Source organism: Gorilla gorilla, chromosome 2, assembly GCF_029281585.2.
Source record: "Gorilla gorilla gorilla isolate KB3781 chromosome 2, NHGRI_mGorGor1-v2.1_pri, whole genome shotgun sequence".
Taxonomy (NCBI): Eukaryota; Metazoa; Chordata; class Mammalia; order Primates; family Hominidae; genus Gorilla; species Gorilla gorilla.
The window spans coordinates 9,161,764-9,178,339 of record NC_086017.1 but is presented as its reverse complement, the minus strand read 5'-3'; the positions used below and the strand labels follow the sequence as shown (position 1 = coordinate 9,178,339).

Here is a 16,576-nt window from a genome sequence, read left to right as displayed (position 1 = left end):
TGTCGTGACATGGCAGAATGGGGAAACGGGCTCCTAGATGCTTTTATAAGGGCACTGGTTTCATTCATGAGGACAGCACTCTCATGATCCGATCACCTCTCGGTTACCTCTGAATACCATCCCTTTGGGGATTACATTTCAAAATAGGAATTTGGGGTGGGGGTGTACACACATTGAGACCATAATAACTAGTAAACATAAGTAAGTATTTCCTAGTTCCATAAGCCATCATAGCAAATTGTCAAACCTGAAGAGGGGGTGTAGGAATGCCTAGTTTCTGGCCAAGTCATATAAAAGTTTGGGTAAACTGGGGATTCACTACTTGTGATTGGCATCTGAGGTTGTGGACAGTCTGGTGTTACTAAGCCCTTAACCTGTAGGGTGTATACTAACTCCAGGTGATCAGTGTCACAGTTGAATTACAGGATACCCAATTGTTTTCCAGAGAGTTGGAATATTGGTTGGTATGGGAAACACCCCCCACCCCCCACAATTTGCTGGTAAAAGTGGAGTGTTGATAGTATAGAGGAAAATCATGGTTATTTTTCTTTTTACAGATATAGTAGTTTCAAAATTAACTATTATCCCTATGGGAAATAACTTTATAAAATAGAGTCCACTGTTCGTGTATATAGTACGTTTTGTTTTTAGTCTATGGATTCTACTCATTTCCAGCTCAGCACCTTTGGCCCACCACTTGCAACATACATTGGTAATACAGTTAGATTCTTGGTTGCACTCTGTATTTTGTCCTTAGATACTTCCACATCCTAAATAATTTAATTTGTGTAGATTGTGATTTGTTCTTTGTGCATTAAAATTCTGTGGGTTTTATCAAATGCATAGTGTCAGATATCCACTACTGAAGTAGCATACAGAATACTTCAAATCCCCACCCCAGACAGTCACTGATCTGACTATCATCTCTTTGGTTGTGCTTTTTCCAGAATGTTATATGAATGGAGTCATACAATGTATAGCATCTTCATACTGCCACCCTTTACTTAGCAACATAGATGCAAGATTCATTCATTTGTTTTCATGGATTGACAGTTCATTCCTTTCTGTTGGTGAATGGTATTCCATTGCATGGTTGTACTTCAAATTGATTATGCATTCAGCTATTGAAGAACGTTCTGATTACTTCAAGTTTTGGCCATTATGAGTAGAGTGGCTCATATATAATTACATGCTAGTTTTTGAGTGAACATAATTTTTCAAAGCAGCTGTCTAAACATACACAATTTAGGGGTGCATTTGTTGGATTGTAAGGTAAGACTTGTTTATCTTTGGGAAAAACTGTCAAACTATTTCCCAAAGTGGCTGTACCCATTCATGCATTCTGCCAGTAATGAATGGCCGTACCTATTGTTCTTCAACCTCCAATTGTTACTGTTGAGATTTTTTAAGAGTCCCACAGTTGTACTAGGTGTGCAGTGATATCTCAGCATTATTTTAATTTGCAGTCTCCTAATGAGATATATTGAGCATCCTTTTGTGTGATTATGTGCTATCTGTGTATTTTCTTTTTTTTTCTTTTTTCTTTTTTTTTTTATTGAGATAGAGTCTCATTCTGTCACTCAGGCTGGAGTGCAGTGGCATGATCTTCGGTCACTGCAACCTCCACCTCTGATGTTCAAGCAATTCTCTTGCATCAGCCTCCCAAGTAGCTGGGATTACAGGCACCCACCACCATGCCTGGCTAATTTTTTGTATTTTTAGTAGAGAGGGGGTATCACTATGTTGGCCAGGCTGATCTCAAATTCCTGACCTCAGGTGACTCACCCGCCTCAGCCTCCCAAAGTGCTGGGGTTATAGGCATGAGCCACCACACCTGGCCTGCTATCTATATATTTTATTTGGCTGGATGTCTGTTCAGATATTTACCCAGTTTTATTTGGGTTTTTAGTTTTCTTAGTGTTCGTTTGAAGAGTTCTTTGTGTATTTTCAATACAGTTTTTAAAACCACGTTTGTATTTTGTAAATATCTTCTCACAGTGTGTCTTGTCTTTTTGTTCTCTGAATAGGGTTTTTCATAGTAGAAAATTTAGTTTTATAAAGTCTGTTCTCAGTATTTTCACGAATTGGCACTTGATGCTGTGTGTTAAAACTCAACACCAGATCCAATGTCTCTTAGGTTTTCTTTTAGATTGTTTATAGTTTTGCCTTTGAAGTTGCAGTCTCTGGACTATTTTGAGTAGGTTTTTCTGTTTTAATTTGTGTATAGAGTCATTTCATTCTATATGGCTTCCAAATAATTCTTCCATCACCATTTATGGGAAGGGTACGGATATAGTGGCCTTTACTTCGGTTTGAATTTCCAAAATTATGACACTGAATAAACTGAATATTGAATTTTATAGGTATTTCAGGACAGCCAGGAGGGGGCGCACATCCGCCGAGAAACTGTGAGCAAGAGCGTCTGTGCTGAACCACGGAGCCACCAGAGGGCGCGCGATCCCGCCCCAACCAACTTCCCGCGGAGGTGCCAGAAGCAGCGAGGAGCTTCAACTTCCTCAGGGCAGCACGAGGGTCGTGTTAACTTGGTGTTCTTCATTGGTGAGTAAAAAGCTCCTGTCCACGGCCCTCAGTGCCAAGGAGTGAGTCTTTAGAGCACTCAGCAGAGGAAGAAATCCATCTAGAAAAATAAAACCCCCAAATCTCACTGTTTGGAGTACACCCTAACATCATTGTCAATGTCCAAGACACAGTGGCTGCTAATATATATTCTTACAGTGGCCTCTAATATAATAATCACACTGTGCCCTACATTACTATGATATCCACACCGTGCCCTAACACCCATATAACATGCACAACATGCCCTAACACTGATGTAATCCACACCATCGCTTCCAATACAAATGTAATAATATCCACACCATGCCCTATCACTGATCTAGTCCACACCATCGCTTCCAATACTAATGTAATAATATCCACACAATGCCCTATCACTGATCTAGTCCACACCATCGCTTCCAATACTAATGTAATAATATCCACACCATGCCCTGTCAATGATCTAATCCACACCATCGCTTCCAATACTAATGTAATAATATCCACACCATGCCCTATCACTGATCTAGTCCACACCATCGCTTCCAATACTAATGTAATAATATCCACACCATGCCGTATCACTGATCTAATCCACACAATCTCTTCCAATGCTAATGTAATAATATCCACACCATGCCCTATCACTGATCTAGTCCACACCATCGCTTCCAATACTAATGTAATAATATCCACACCATTCCCTATCACTGATCTAGTCCACACCATCGCTTCCAATACTAATGTAATAATATCCACACCATGCCCTGTCAATGATCTAATCCACACCATCGCTTCCAATACTAATGTAATAATATCCACACCATGCCCTATCACTGATCTAGTCCACACCATCGCTTCCAATACTAATGTAATAATATACACACCATGCCCTATCACAGATCTAATCCACACCATCGCTTCCAATACTAGTGTAGTAATATCCCCACCATGCCCTATCACTGATCTAATCCACACCATCGCTTCCAATACTAACGTAGGAATACCCACACCATGCCCTATCACGGATCTAATCCACACCATCGCTTCCAATGCTAAAGTAGTAATATCCACACCACGCCCTATCACTGATCTAATCCACACCATCCCTTCCAATACTAATGTAATAATATCCCCTCCATGCCCTATCACTGATCTAATCCACAGCATCACTTCCAATACTAATGTAATAATAGCCCCACCATGCCCTATCACTGATCTAATCCACACCATCGCTTCCAGTACTAATGTAATAATATCCACACCATGCCCTAACACTGATCTAGTCCACACCATCGCTTCCAATGCTAATGTAGTAATATCCACACCATGCCCTATCACTGATCTAGTCCACACCATCGCTTCTAATACTAATGTAGTAATATCCACACCATGCCCTATCACTGATCTAGTCCACACCATTGCTTCCAATACTAAGGTAATAATATCCACACCATGCCCTATCACTGATCTAGTCCACACCATCGCTTCCAATACTAATGTAGTAATATCCACACCATGCCCTATCACTGATCGAATCCACACCATCGCTTCCAATACTAATGTAATAATATCCTCACCATGCCCTATCACTGATCTAGTCCACACCATCGCTTCCAATACTAATGTAATAATATCCACACCATGCCCTTTCACTGATCTAATCCACACCATCGCTTCCAATACTAATGTAATAATATCCATACCATGCCCTATCACTGATCTAGTCCACACCGTCGCTTCCAATACTAATGTAATAATATCCACACCATGCCCTATCACTGATCCAATCCACACCATCGCTTCCAATACTAATGTAGTAATATCCACACCATGCCCTGTCACTGATCTAGTCCACACCATCGCTTCCAATACTAATGTAATAATATCCACACCATGCCCTATCACTGATCTAGTCCACACCGCCGCTTCCAATACTAATGTAATAATATCCACACCATGCCGTATCCCTGATCTAGTCCAGACCATCGCTTCCAATACTAATGTAATGATATCCACACAATGCCCTATCACTGATCTAATCCACACCATCGCTTCCAATACTAATGTAGTAATATCCACAGCATGCCCTAACAGTGATCTAGTCCACACCATCGCTTCCAATACTAATGTAGTAAGATCCAGACCATGCCCTATCACTGATCTAGTCCACACCATCGGTTCCAATACTAATGTAATAATATCCACACCATGCCCTATCACTGATATAGCCCACACCATCGCTTCCAATACTAACTTAATAATATCCACAGCATGCCCTATCACTGATCTAATCCACACCATCGCTTCCAATACTAATGTAATAATATCCACACCATGCCCTATCACTGATCTAGTGAACACCATCGCTTCCAATACTAATGTAATAATATCCACACCATGCCCTATCACTATTCTTGTCCACACCATCGCTTCCAATACTAAGGTAATAACATCCACACCGTGCCCTATCACTGATCTAGTCCACACCATCGCTTCCAATACAGCTTCCATGCCCTTCTGTTTTGTATTTTTGGTAGGGACGGGGTGGGGGTGGGGCTAGGGAGGGGGGTTTTGGCTGTGTTGCCCTGAGGTCAAAGTGATCCGCCTGCCTCTGCTGCCAAAGTGCTGGGATTACGGGCGTGCACCACTGCACCTGGCTGCTGTAAAGTCTGATTTCACACAGCTGAGACATGTTTTAGGAAGTTTGCTAAAAGACCCCTGGAGACCGCCTTATTGTGACCTCCCTGTTATTGTGTTTAATTTGATTGAACTTTTCTGCCCTCCTGCTTTTCACCTTCTCTAATAGTCTCCCATTAAACCAATTCTAAGAACCACCAAAAAGGGGAAATTTTTTCTTGAAAGCAATAAAATGATATGGACTGTTAGAATGTAAAATATATGAAATGAGTCATTATACGTTAGTGCTGCTGTGACATAGGGACGTATTATTGAGAAGCAACTTTTGCTTGATTTTCAGAGAAATGGAATCATCGTATCGCTGATCTACGTAAACAAATTGAAGAATTGTCTGAAAGAAAATATGGTATGTCTAAACTGGAAAAGTCCTGTAATCTTATGTTCATGGGCGTTTACACAATGAGTTACTGTTCATCATGGGGGTACCGTGGACAATCCCAGGGCTGCCGGCGAGTCATGCCATCCTTACACGTTTCTCCTTGTAAGGTGCTTTGTAGTGTCTACACACTTTGTTTCTAGATTGCTGCAAAGCTGAGGAAAAGTTGTATTTCTTTAGTTATTAGTTAGCATTTCTTTTAAACTTTCAGTATGGAGATTGGAAATTTATTTACATATTTATTGCAAAGCCCTGGATCTTAGGGATTTCATTGAATTATTTATTTATTTTTTTTGAGACGGAGCCTCACTCTGTCGCCCAGGCTGGAGTGCAGTGGCACGATCTCAGCTCACTGCAACCTCCGCCTCCCGGGTTCAAGCAGGTCTCTGCCTCAGCCTCCCGAGCAGCTAGGATTACAGGCACCAGCCACCACACCTGGCTGATTTTTGTATTTTTAGTAGAGACGGGGTTTCATGATCTTGGCTAGGCTGGTCTTGAACTGCTGACCTCCTGATCCGCTCACCTCAGCCTCCCAAAGTGCTGGGATTACAGGTGTGAGCCGCCATGCCTGGCCAAATATTATTTTTTAAAATGAATTGTTTCTCTTAGTCTGCTTTGTTAAATTTGGAATTCATCTGGGTGCGGTGGCTCACACCTGTAATCCCAGCACTTTGGGAGGCCCAGGCAGGCAGATATCTAGGTCGGGAGTTCGAGACCAGCCTGACCAACATGGAGAAACCCCGTCTCTACTAAAAATACAAAATTAGACGGGTGTGGTGGCGCATGTCTGTAATCCCAGCTATTCGGGAGGCCAAGGCAGGAGAATCGCTTGAACCCAGGAGGCAGAGGTTGCGGTGAGCCGAGGTTGCACCATTGCACTCTAGCCTGGGCAAAAAGAGCAAAACTCCATCTCAAAATAAATAAATAAAATGTTCAGTACTCAGCAAGGTGCCCCTATTGTCTCTACCTTTATCTTGATGCATCACTGAATTGATGTTAGATTTCAAATTCATCATCGCCCTGATACTATTCTATCCTGAAGCCACCTTTATATAGTGATGAAAGAAATTAGCGATTTGTTATTATCCTCTCTCTGTTGGTATATATCAAATGCTCACCTAAAAAGAGCAACAACCAGTGGAAAACATGATGTTTTTATTTGGGTGACTATTTACTTGTAACCTACTAGCAAACTATAAAATTGTATGATATGCAGAATTTTAACTGAATTGCTTTAAGTGAACATTTAAACATGATAAACAATATTGATGGTATTTATGTTAATGTACTTAAAATGAACATTTTTCTTCATTATGAGTAATATAACCTACTCGTCAATGAAAACCTAGCACTAAATTTGCTAATGAATTCAATAACATTTCCATAATATTTTTAGTTACATGCTTAAGGTTCTCTTAGTGTTTCTCCCACTTTTTAATAGCTTATGCCTTTTTCACCTTTGGTTTATTTTGGTTCATTTTAAAGTAAAAATCTCACAACATGTGATATCTGGAAACACTGTAACCTAGTGGTAAGACCATAGGCCCTGGGGACACAGGCTGGCCACGTCTCTTCTCCTGTCTGAGCTTTAGTATCCTCTTTTGTGGTCATGAGAACTGAAGATCTGTCCCGAAGATTTGATAAGATAGTAAAGTGCTTCACATAATACCAGACATATACACAGTAAATGCTTCCTCCTTATATTTTTATTGATTGATTGATTGAGACAGAATCTTGCTCTCTTGCCCAGGCTGGAATGCAGTGGTGTGATAATGGTTTCTGCAACCTCCACCTCCTGGGTTCAGGCAATTCTCCTGCCTCAGCCTCCCGAGTAGCTGGGATTACAGTTGCCTGCCACCATGCCCAGCTAATTATTGTACTTTTAGTACAGACGTGGTTTTACCATGTTGGCCAGGCTGGTCTTGAACTCCTGACCTCATGATCTACCTGCCTCGGCCTCCCAAACTGCTGGGATTACAGGTGTGAGCCACTGTGCCCAGCCTGTCTTTTCTCTTCACACCCGCAGTTCATGATGAAATATTAAATATGTACTAGTGGATATTACTTTGCTGAATATTGCCTAGTGAATATTAAGTATTTATTCTCACCTTTCAGACATGAACTTATGAATTCAACAGGTGAAGATTTACAACTTGATAAATCAGCTTTGTGAGGTACGTCTTCAGTCTTAAGTCAGATTAGAAGATTATGTGAGGTAATTAACACTTAACATTGATTTAATGGTAGCTTCCACATGAAATAGTATGCCTCTAAGTATTAATTATGTCCTAGGACAGGAGAATTCATGTTGTCAAAATTCTCATACTCTCTAGAACAATAAACATTTTCTTTTTATTAGTAAATATTGCATTTATGGGTAGACAAAACTGAACGAACAATATTTGTTCTACTTTTGAGATGCAAGATTCATCTGGCATAATGCATTGAACAGGTTATTATTGAAGTCTACACCAGTCAACTGAATAAGCATTCATCAAATGTCCATGATATGCAGGACATAAGTTTTCTTTTAGAGTATGGAACCATGCATATTATCTTTTAATTAGATGATTTAGTTAGATATGTTTTTAAAGAACTAGAAACATAATTGATTTTCTTGTTTTGGCTCTGGAGTGGAGTGGGGACGAAACAGAATGGATTCACACTGTTTAGATTTACTAAAATGGAAGGATTGCAGCAGGATCATATCCCTAGTCTCCCCATAGCAAATGTCACCTGCTAGCTGTTTTTTTTTTTTTTTTTTGGAGGTCGAAGTTTTGTTCTGTCGCCCACGCTGGAGTGCAGTCGTATGATCTCAGCTCATGGCAAGCTCACCTCCTGGGTTCAAGCAATTCTCCCTGCCTCAGCCTCCTAAGTAGCTGGGATTACAGGCCTCTGCCACCACGCCTGCCTAGTTTTTGTATTTGTAGTAGAGTTGGGGTTTCACCATGTTGGCCAGGCTGGCCTTGAACTCCTGACTTCAGGAGATTCACCCGCCTCAGCCTCCCAAAGTGCTTGGGATTATGGGTGTGTCACTGCACTTGGATTTAATGGGATATTTCACTACAGACTTTGGTAAACAGAATATTAGCATTTTTGGTGTTCTTTTTATTTTACTCATACTATTTTTCTTTGGACTCAATCACAATAACAGAATTAAAGATCAAAGTGTAAAAGTTAAAGACCAGTACAGATTCAATAATTATTCTTTTCTACATACTGTGTTTAAATGATATCCCTTTTTCTTTTTGTTCTTATAGCTCGAGCTGTAAAAGCCAAAGGTCTGGTGATGATCCCATACCCTTTTTTCCAGTCTCATGTTGAAGATTTTTATGTAGAAGGCCTTCCCAAAGGAATTTTTTTTTGAGATGGAGTTTTCACTCTTATCGCCCAGGCTGGGGTGCAATGGCGCAACCTTGCTGGTCACTGCAACCTCTGCCTCCTGGGTTCAAGAAATTCTCCTGCCTTAGCCTCCCAAGTCGCTGGGATTACAGGTGCCCACCACCACACCAGGCTAATTTTTGTATTTTTAGTGGAGATGGGGTTTCACCATGTTGGCCGGGCCAGTCTCGAACTCCTGACGTCAAGTGATCTTCCCGCCTCGACTCCTGACATCAAGTGATCTTCCCGCCTCAGCCTTCCAGAGTGCTGAGATTACAGACGTGAACCCATGCCTGGTCAGGAATTTTGTTTTTTAGGAAGGCTTTCTACTAATGGAATTCCTGGCCTTGAGAGGATGTTACTTTCGAAGGAAAGGATTTTTTTGTTATTAAAAGGTAAGATTCCTGGATTCTTATTGGACTGTTATCTCTGTTATGAGTAATCCATCTTCAGTCATTCACCACTAGGGTTGTATTTAATTAAGTCTGAGTTATTTTATGGTAGTTTTGTTTTGTTTTGTTTTGTTTTGTTTTTACCGAATTTCATTCTCATTGCCGTGGCTTGAGGGCAATGACGTGATCTCAGGTCACCACATTCTCTGCCTTCCAGGTTCAAGCAATTCTCCTGCCTCAGCCTCCTTAGTAGCTGGATTTACAGGCATGCGCCACCATGCCTGGCTAATTTTTTGTATTTTTAGTAGAGATGGTGTTTCACCATGTTGACCAGGCTGGTCTAGAACTCCTGACCTTGGGTGATCCACCTGCCTTGGCCTCCCAAAGTGCTGGGATTACAGGCATGAGCCACTGCGCCCAGCCTGGGCCTGCTTCTTTCTCTTTTTCTTTTTTTTTCATTAGCAGCTTAAAATTGGTGCCTTATTCAGACACAAGCAAAAGGACATTAGCCCAGCTTTGGAAATAGGTGAGAGCCCATCTATGATTTTCCTAGTTTCTCCTCCCCCTTTGCTTTTTGCTCTCTTGTTAGTATATTAATTGTTTTCACTCTCTGAATCTTTTTTCTCCATTTCTTTGGCAGACATTTTTACTTGTCTTGGAAGAGTAGGTGAAGAGCTGTTTTTAGGACTCTTTGAAAGGGTACAGTATGGGTGACAGTCTTGGCTAATGGTAACATCCAGGGAGCTGGGGTCAGCGTGAGCTGGAATCAGTTCAAATTAGCAAAGCACTGGCACTCAGTGGCAGGAATACAAGTGACTGCAAAGTGTTAAACACATCTGGAAAGGGATACTGACATCATCCTCAGAATCTGTGGGGAGTTCACATAGCCAGTTAAGACCCATTCCTCTTTGACCCTATAAAGATTCTTTAAAGAATAATACCCTTAGTGGTTTTCTAGCCAGCTTGCCTGCTCATTTATCTTTGAGGACGACATGCCTTGTGGAGCTCCACAGGCCCCAGAGGGGTATGGATTCTGCATTTAAAAGTGCTGAAGCTGAGAGACTGGGTCTTGGTGGACCCCGAGAGTTCTGTTTCTCCTCTACTCATTGTTCCTTTTTTCCCCAGCAGCTGGCATTGCTGTTTAAATGGGTTGTTCTTTGCTGTTTGAAGTTGTTTCATAGTGGTGTGTCAGGATTTGGGTTTTCTTAATACTTTCCAAGCTGGTGACTTGAGTGGTGGTTAGGGAGGAAATGTTTTAGGGCTGTTCTGGAGCTATTGAGGTCAGGTGTCTAGATACTCCCAGCTTGTCTGTTGAGGAGAATGCTGTTCTCATTGTGCTGCCTTTGGTGGTGCTGTGTGTGGCTCTTTAGATGTGGGTGGAGGTGAGCTGGGGGAGTTAATGAGATCTTTTTTAGGTGCTTTTGATAAAGTAGCCTGCCCTACAGGATTCACTGTGACTTTTTTCCTTAACCTATGCATTTCTCTCTGCTAGCTTTTGCTGTCTTTCTCATGCCTTTGATTTTCCCAGCTCCTCTTAGTTGAATTAACCTAAGTGCTCTGCTATGGTTTAAATGTATCCCCCAAAGTTTATGTGCTGGAAACTCAATCCTCAATGCAACAGTTGGGATGTGGGGCCTAATAAAATAGCCTTCATGAATGAGTTAATGTTGTTATTGTGGTAATAGATTAGTAATCACAGAGTGGGCTTATTATAAAACAGAGTTCAGCCCCTTTTGCCCTCTTGCTTTCTTGCACTCTCTTTTCCTTCTGCCTTCTGTAGTGGGATGATGCAGCAAGAAGACCCTTACCAGATGCAGGCCCCTCAACCTTGGACTTCCTAACATCCAGAACTGTTAAGAAATAAAATTTATTCCTTTCCTTTCCTTTTCTTCCTCCTTTCCCTTCTCTTCCCTTTTCTTCCCTTCCCCTCCCTCCCTCTCTCTCTCCCTCCCTCCCTCCTTCCCTCCCTTCCTCCTTCCCTCTTTCTCTCTTTCCCTTCCTTCCTTTCCTTCTTTCCCTTCCTTCCTTTCCTTCCCTCCTTCCCTCCTTCCTTCCTTTTTTCTTTCCTTCCTTTTTTCCTTTTTATAAATTATGCAGTCTGTGGTATTCTTTTATAGAAGCATGAAATGGACAAAGACTCCATTTTCAAGAGCAAGCACTTTTGTAGTTTCTGAGCGAATTATGACTGCAAAGGAAGTTCTATAGGTAGCCTCAGATCCACTACCTAGGAAGCATGCTACCAAGCAGACCTAGGATCTAGGATTTGATCGAGTGCTGGGCAACATGATACCTCTGCAATTTAGCACTTCCCTATATACCTCCAGTTGGCTCAGCCCATTAGGGCTAAAACTACCCCTCATATCCTGGTGTGTCTTGTAGGCAGAAGCCTTGCCTAAACCCTAAGCTGCTTGGCTCATATTCTGTCTTGTGGTTTTTTTTTGTAGGGGGTTCAAATATACACAAAAGAAATATGTTGAACCTCCGTGCACCCAACCCTCAGATTAAGCAGTTACCTCCATTTTTCCAGATTTGTTTCGTCTGCTTCAATCTCCCTAAAAATTTATGTTTGTACAGGAAAGACTGAATAAATAGCTAATTCTCCACCCTACCTCTCATCTTAAGTCACTTTTCAGAGTAGTAAGTTAGTGACCTAGTAACCTTCCCTCTAATGACCAGTAGTTTTTTTTTCTGAATACCATTATGAACTCATAGATTATTGTTTGCATTTGATGTATTTCAGGCCATTGCAGTCTTTATTGTTCTGGATGCTTACATTGTCTCATCTAGGTTAATAATTATCTCTTCAAGTTGACTTTCATGTCTTTTTGACGTGATCCTGTTGGACTTTGATGGCTTCCTTGCTTTCTGGCAAAAAAGATGTTCCAGGATCAATATACTGCACCATACATGGAGTCAGCCATTTCTCTAGGGAACCTTGATTCCTTTTAGTAGAGAACAGAGTTTGAGGTCTTGGACTGAATGACTTTTGTGAACCTCCTCTCCTGAGACTACAGGCTGCATCCCTGCATATAGCCCATTTGGAGCTCTTGCTGGGCACCAACAGATCTCCTAAAACTGCTATATAGTTCTGCCTCACTCTTACAAAGATTCATCTCTTGAGAGTTTTGTGCTCTACCCCCAGATGTGGTCTTTCTGGTTCTGAAGCTTTTGCTTCAGTCACCCTGAATTTTGCCAGCCCTATGCATGCTATACCTTGGATTGCCAACTTGCCCTCACTGAAGCCAGTTTCTCTGGTTAGAATAGTTGCCCAAACCCATGCCTAATACTCTAGTAAACAAGGTTCTACCTAAGTTCATCAGCCTCCATAAGTTCTGGAATTACAGGCTGCCACCATGCCCGGCCTTCACCAACATTTGCCATTATCCGTTTTTATTTCTTCCTTTATACCTTAAAGCAGTATAGGAACAAATGTCTTCAATTATAGGAAACAGTATAATCCCAGGGCATTGGGAGGCTAAGACAGGAAGATGTCTAGATGCCAGGAGTTTTTTTTTTTGTTGTTGTTGTTTTGTTTTTGTTATTATTGTTGTTGTTGTTTTTGACAGAGTCTTGCTCTGTCACCCAGGGTGGAGTGCAGTGATGGGGTCCACTGCAACCTCCACCTCCCAGGTTCAAGTGATTCTCCTGCCTCAGCCTCCTGAGTAGGTGAGACTACAGGTACATGCCACTACTGCCCAGCTAATTTTTGTATTTTTGATAGAGTCAGAGTTTCACCATGTTGGCCAGGCTGGTCTCGAACTCCAGACTTCAGGTGATTTGCCTGCCTTAGCTTCCCAAAGTGCTGGGATTGCCAGCATGAGCCACCATGCCCAGCCTGATGCCAGGAGTTTTAGACTAGCCTGGGCAACATAGCAAGACCTTGTCTCTACAGAATATTTAAAAATTAGCCAAATGTGGTGGTGCCTGTGTATAGTCTCTCTCCCTCTCTCTCTTTTTTTTTTCTTTCTAACTTTTTGTGACATGGTCTGGCTCTGTCACCCAGGCTGAAGTGCAGTGGTGTGATCATGGCTCACTGCAGCCTGAAACTCCTGGGATCAAGTGATCAATCCTCCCACCTCATCCTACCAAGTAGTAGGGACCACAGGTGTATGCCACCCAGGTCTTGCTATGTTGTCCAGGCTGGTCTTGAGCTCCTGGCCTCAAGCAATCCTCTCACCTTGGCCCCCCACAGTGCAAGGATTACAGGTATGAGCCACCATGCCTGGCCCCTACCCTGCCTACTGAGAACCAAAAGAAGGACCCAAATTCTCCTTAGCTCAACTCGAGCCATTTCCTGATTGCTTCATCAGCAAGGAGCTGGTTATTGGGCTGTCCAGGCCTCCCAAGCAGCACAGAAATGAGGTGAAGGAGTTTTCCTGTTGCTCCACTCTGTAAGGAGTTGGAGGGTGATGTTTACTCGTTTGCAGAGAGAGATGCCTTGTAGGCACCTCAGGATGGAGAGGACCCTGATTCCAATGTCCTTTTTTTCTTCAGAAACAGGACCTTGCCCTGTCACTCAGGATGGAGTTCAGTGCTCCTATCATGGCTCATTATAGCCTCAAACTCCCAGGCTCAAGCAATCCTACCATGTCAGCCTTCCCGTAGCTGGGACTACAGGTAAGCATCATGACACTCAGTGAATTTTGTTTTTATTTTGTTGCAGAGATGGGACCTCAGTATGTTGCCACAGCTGACCTTGAACTCCTGCACTCAAGGGATTTTCCTGCCCTGGCCTCCCAAAGTACTGGTATTACAGGCATGAGCCATTGTGCCCACCATCTCTGGTTCTTAACCTTCTGCCTCCCTCTTCCAGTTTTAAAGAATGCTTGTAATTACATGGGCTCTCCTAGATACTCCAGGATAATCTTGTTTTAAGGTCAGCTGATGAGCAACATTAATTTTATCTGCACTCTTAATTCTCCCTTCCTATGTAATTGTGCTGTGTAACATAGGACATGAGCAATTGGTGGTGGTGGGGGTTATTACTTTGGCCACCACAGTAACTATTTTATGCCAGGTACTCAGCTAAGCACTGGTGAATTAAGCATGAATAACACACACTCCCTAATCTCCATCCATTCATGGGAGGAGCACTTCACCTGCCATGCTCCTGAGAATCTCGGGAGTCAAAGAAGTCTTCTATGAGGAGGTGATGCCAAAGCGGACAAGTGACAGAGGAGTCGAAGCTAGCTAGGAAGAGAGTAGAGGTTTAAGGGGAAGCATATTATAAGCAGAGGATATTACCCACTTCAGAGACTCCCAGAGGAGAAAGAGTGTGTGTTCAAGGGGCAGATGAGGCTCAGCTGGACTCCATAGCAGATGAAATGGAGAGGGGCAAGCAGTGAGGCTGCCTTGCAAGGCAGGGCAGAGCAGGGGCTGTTAAGGAGTTTGGACTTAATCCCTGAGGCAAGGAGAAGTGATGTAAATGGGGGAGTAACATGATGAGATTCATGGATTAGAGACATGGCTCAGGCTGCTGTAGAGAAGGCACCAGGGAGAGCAGATGGCTCAATGGGTGTGCAGGAGACCTCTCCCTGAGTTTAGGGAGAGGTTTTTAAAACAGAAGAAGTTTGAGTAATTTAAATGATGATGGGAAGGAGCTAAAAGTGGGGGATAGGTTAAAGATACAGGAGAGTGGGAGGAAGAACCGACAAGTGAGGTTCCAGAGAGAGCAGGAGAAGAGGAGATTCCCATAGGGGGATTAACACTTTCTTTTCTTTTTTCTTTCTAAGACAGGGTCTCACTCTGTCGCCCAGGCTGGAGTGCAGTGGCACAATCTTGGCTCACTGTAGTGTAGACTTCCCAGGCTCAAGGGATTTCTCCCACCCCAGACTCCCAGGTAGCTGGAACTACGGGTGTGCACCACCACCACACCTGGCTAATGTCTCTTTTTTTTGGCAGACACAGAGTCTCACTATTTAGCACTGATTGGTCTCCAACTCCTGGCCTCAAGTGATCCTCCTGCCTAGGCTTCCCAAATTGCTGGGATTACAGGCATGAGCCACAATGCCTGGCCTCTGCTAGTTCCGTATTCTCTAGAGTTGTCTTTACTTTGTGCTAGTGTGTCCCTCATTGTGCTGATCCTCTGTAAAAATTAATCTTTTTTTTTTTTTTTTTGAGATGGAGTTTCACTCTTGCTGCCCAGGCTGGAGTGCAATGGCGCTATCTCGGCTCAGCGCATCCTCCACCTGCTGGGTTCAAGCGATTCTCCTGCCTCAGCCTCCCGAGTAGTTGGGATTACAGGCATGTGCCACCATGCCCAGCTAATTTTGTGTTTTTAGTAGAGATGGGGTTTCTCTATGCTGGTCAGGCTGGTCTCGAACTCCTGACCTCAGGTGATCTGTCTGCCTTGGCCTCCCAAAGTGCTGGGATTACAGGCATGAGCCATTTTGCCTGGCCAAAATTAATACTTTTTATATTAAATTTACATATATACATATATATACGTTTTTTCTTTTTGATACCAGGTCTCACACTGTCACCCAGGCTGGAGTACAGTGGCATAACCTCTGCTCACTGCAGCCTCCACCTGCCAGGCTCAAGCAATTCTCCTGCCTCAGCCTCCCAAGTAGCTGGGATTACAGGTAAGTGCCACCACACCCAGCTGATTTTTGTGTTTTTTGTAGAGACGAGGTTTCGCCGTGTTTCCCAGACTGTTCTCAAACTCCTGAGCTCAAAGCAGTCCACCCACCTTGGCCTCCCAGAGTGCTGGGATTACAGGTGTGAGCCATCTTGCTCATTCTAGTTTAAACTTTTGAGTGGTTTGTGTCTCCTGATTGGACTCCTACAAATACAGAATTGATGCTAGGAAGGGTACCAGGAGATAGACGCACACAGATGGGATTTGGGAATAGGTTTGGTTATCCAAGGAGCAGTGCTGAGCTCCTTGCTAATGGGATATGGGATGCTGGTGATTTCCAGGAAGTGAGCTCACAATGACTCAAGCTGCCACATACTGTTGATTGTGAAATGCCAGTTGAAGTATATGTCCTGCGAGCTTAGGGGTGCTACAAGTTGACCACTGCAGCAGTAAAGATGACTCTGAAGAATGGCGTGGGGTGGATCCTTTCAAATGCACTTGAGCAGCGGTCTCCAACCACAGGGCCACAGAGCTGGAGGTGAGCAGCAGGCGAGTGAAGGGAAACTTCATCTGTATTTCTAGCCC

The 16,576-nt window shown here is 42.9% G+C and overlaps 1 protein-coding gene and 1 long non-coding RNA gene across 4 annotated transcripts in view; both read left to right on the top strand.

Moving 5' to 3' along the window:
- The window catches only part of LOC129532709 (NADH dehydrogenase [ubiquinone] 1 alpha subcomplex subunit 8-like), a 201,756-nt gene that overhangs the window by 175,268 nt on the left and 9,912 nt on the right, over positions 1–16,576 (top strand). The window lies entirely within an intron of this gene.
- LOC129532309 (uncharacterized) overlaps positions 1–16,576 on the top strand; it is a 30,499-nt gene that overhangs the window by 7,335 nt on the left and 6,588 nt on the right. For 2 of the 3 annotated variants that reach the window (XR_010132723.1, XR_010132721.1), the window contains exons 2-7: positions 2,364–2,559; positions 5,543–5,608; positions 7,754–7,812; positions 8,899–9,414; positions 13,906–14,028; positions 16,038–16,529. This is a non-coding gene — a long non-coding RNA (uncharacterized lncRNA). Of the gene's footprint in view, positions 1–2,363; positions 2,560–5,542; positions 5,609–7,753; positions 7,813–8,898; positions 9,415–13,905; positions 14,029–15,878; positions 15,996–16,037; positions 16,530–16,576 lie in introns of all 3 variants that reach the window. The other variant, XR_010132722.1, reaches the window with a different exon arrangement.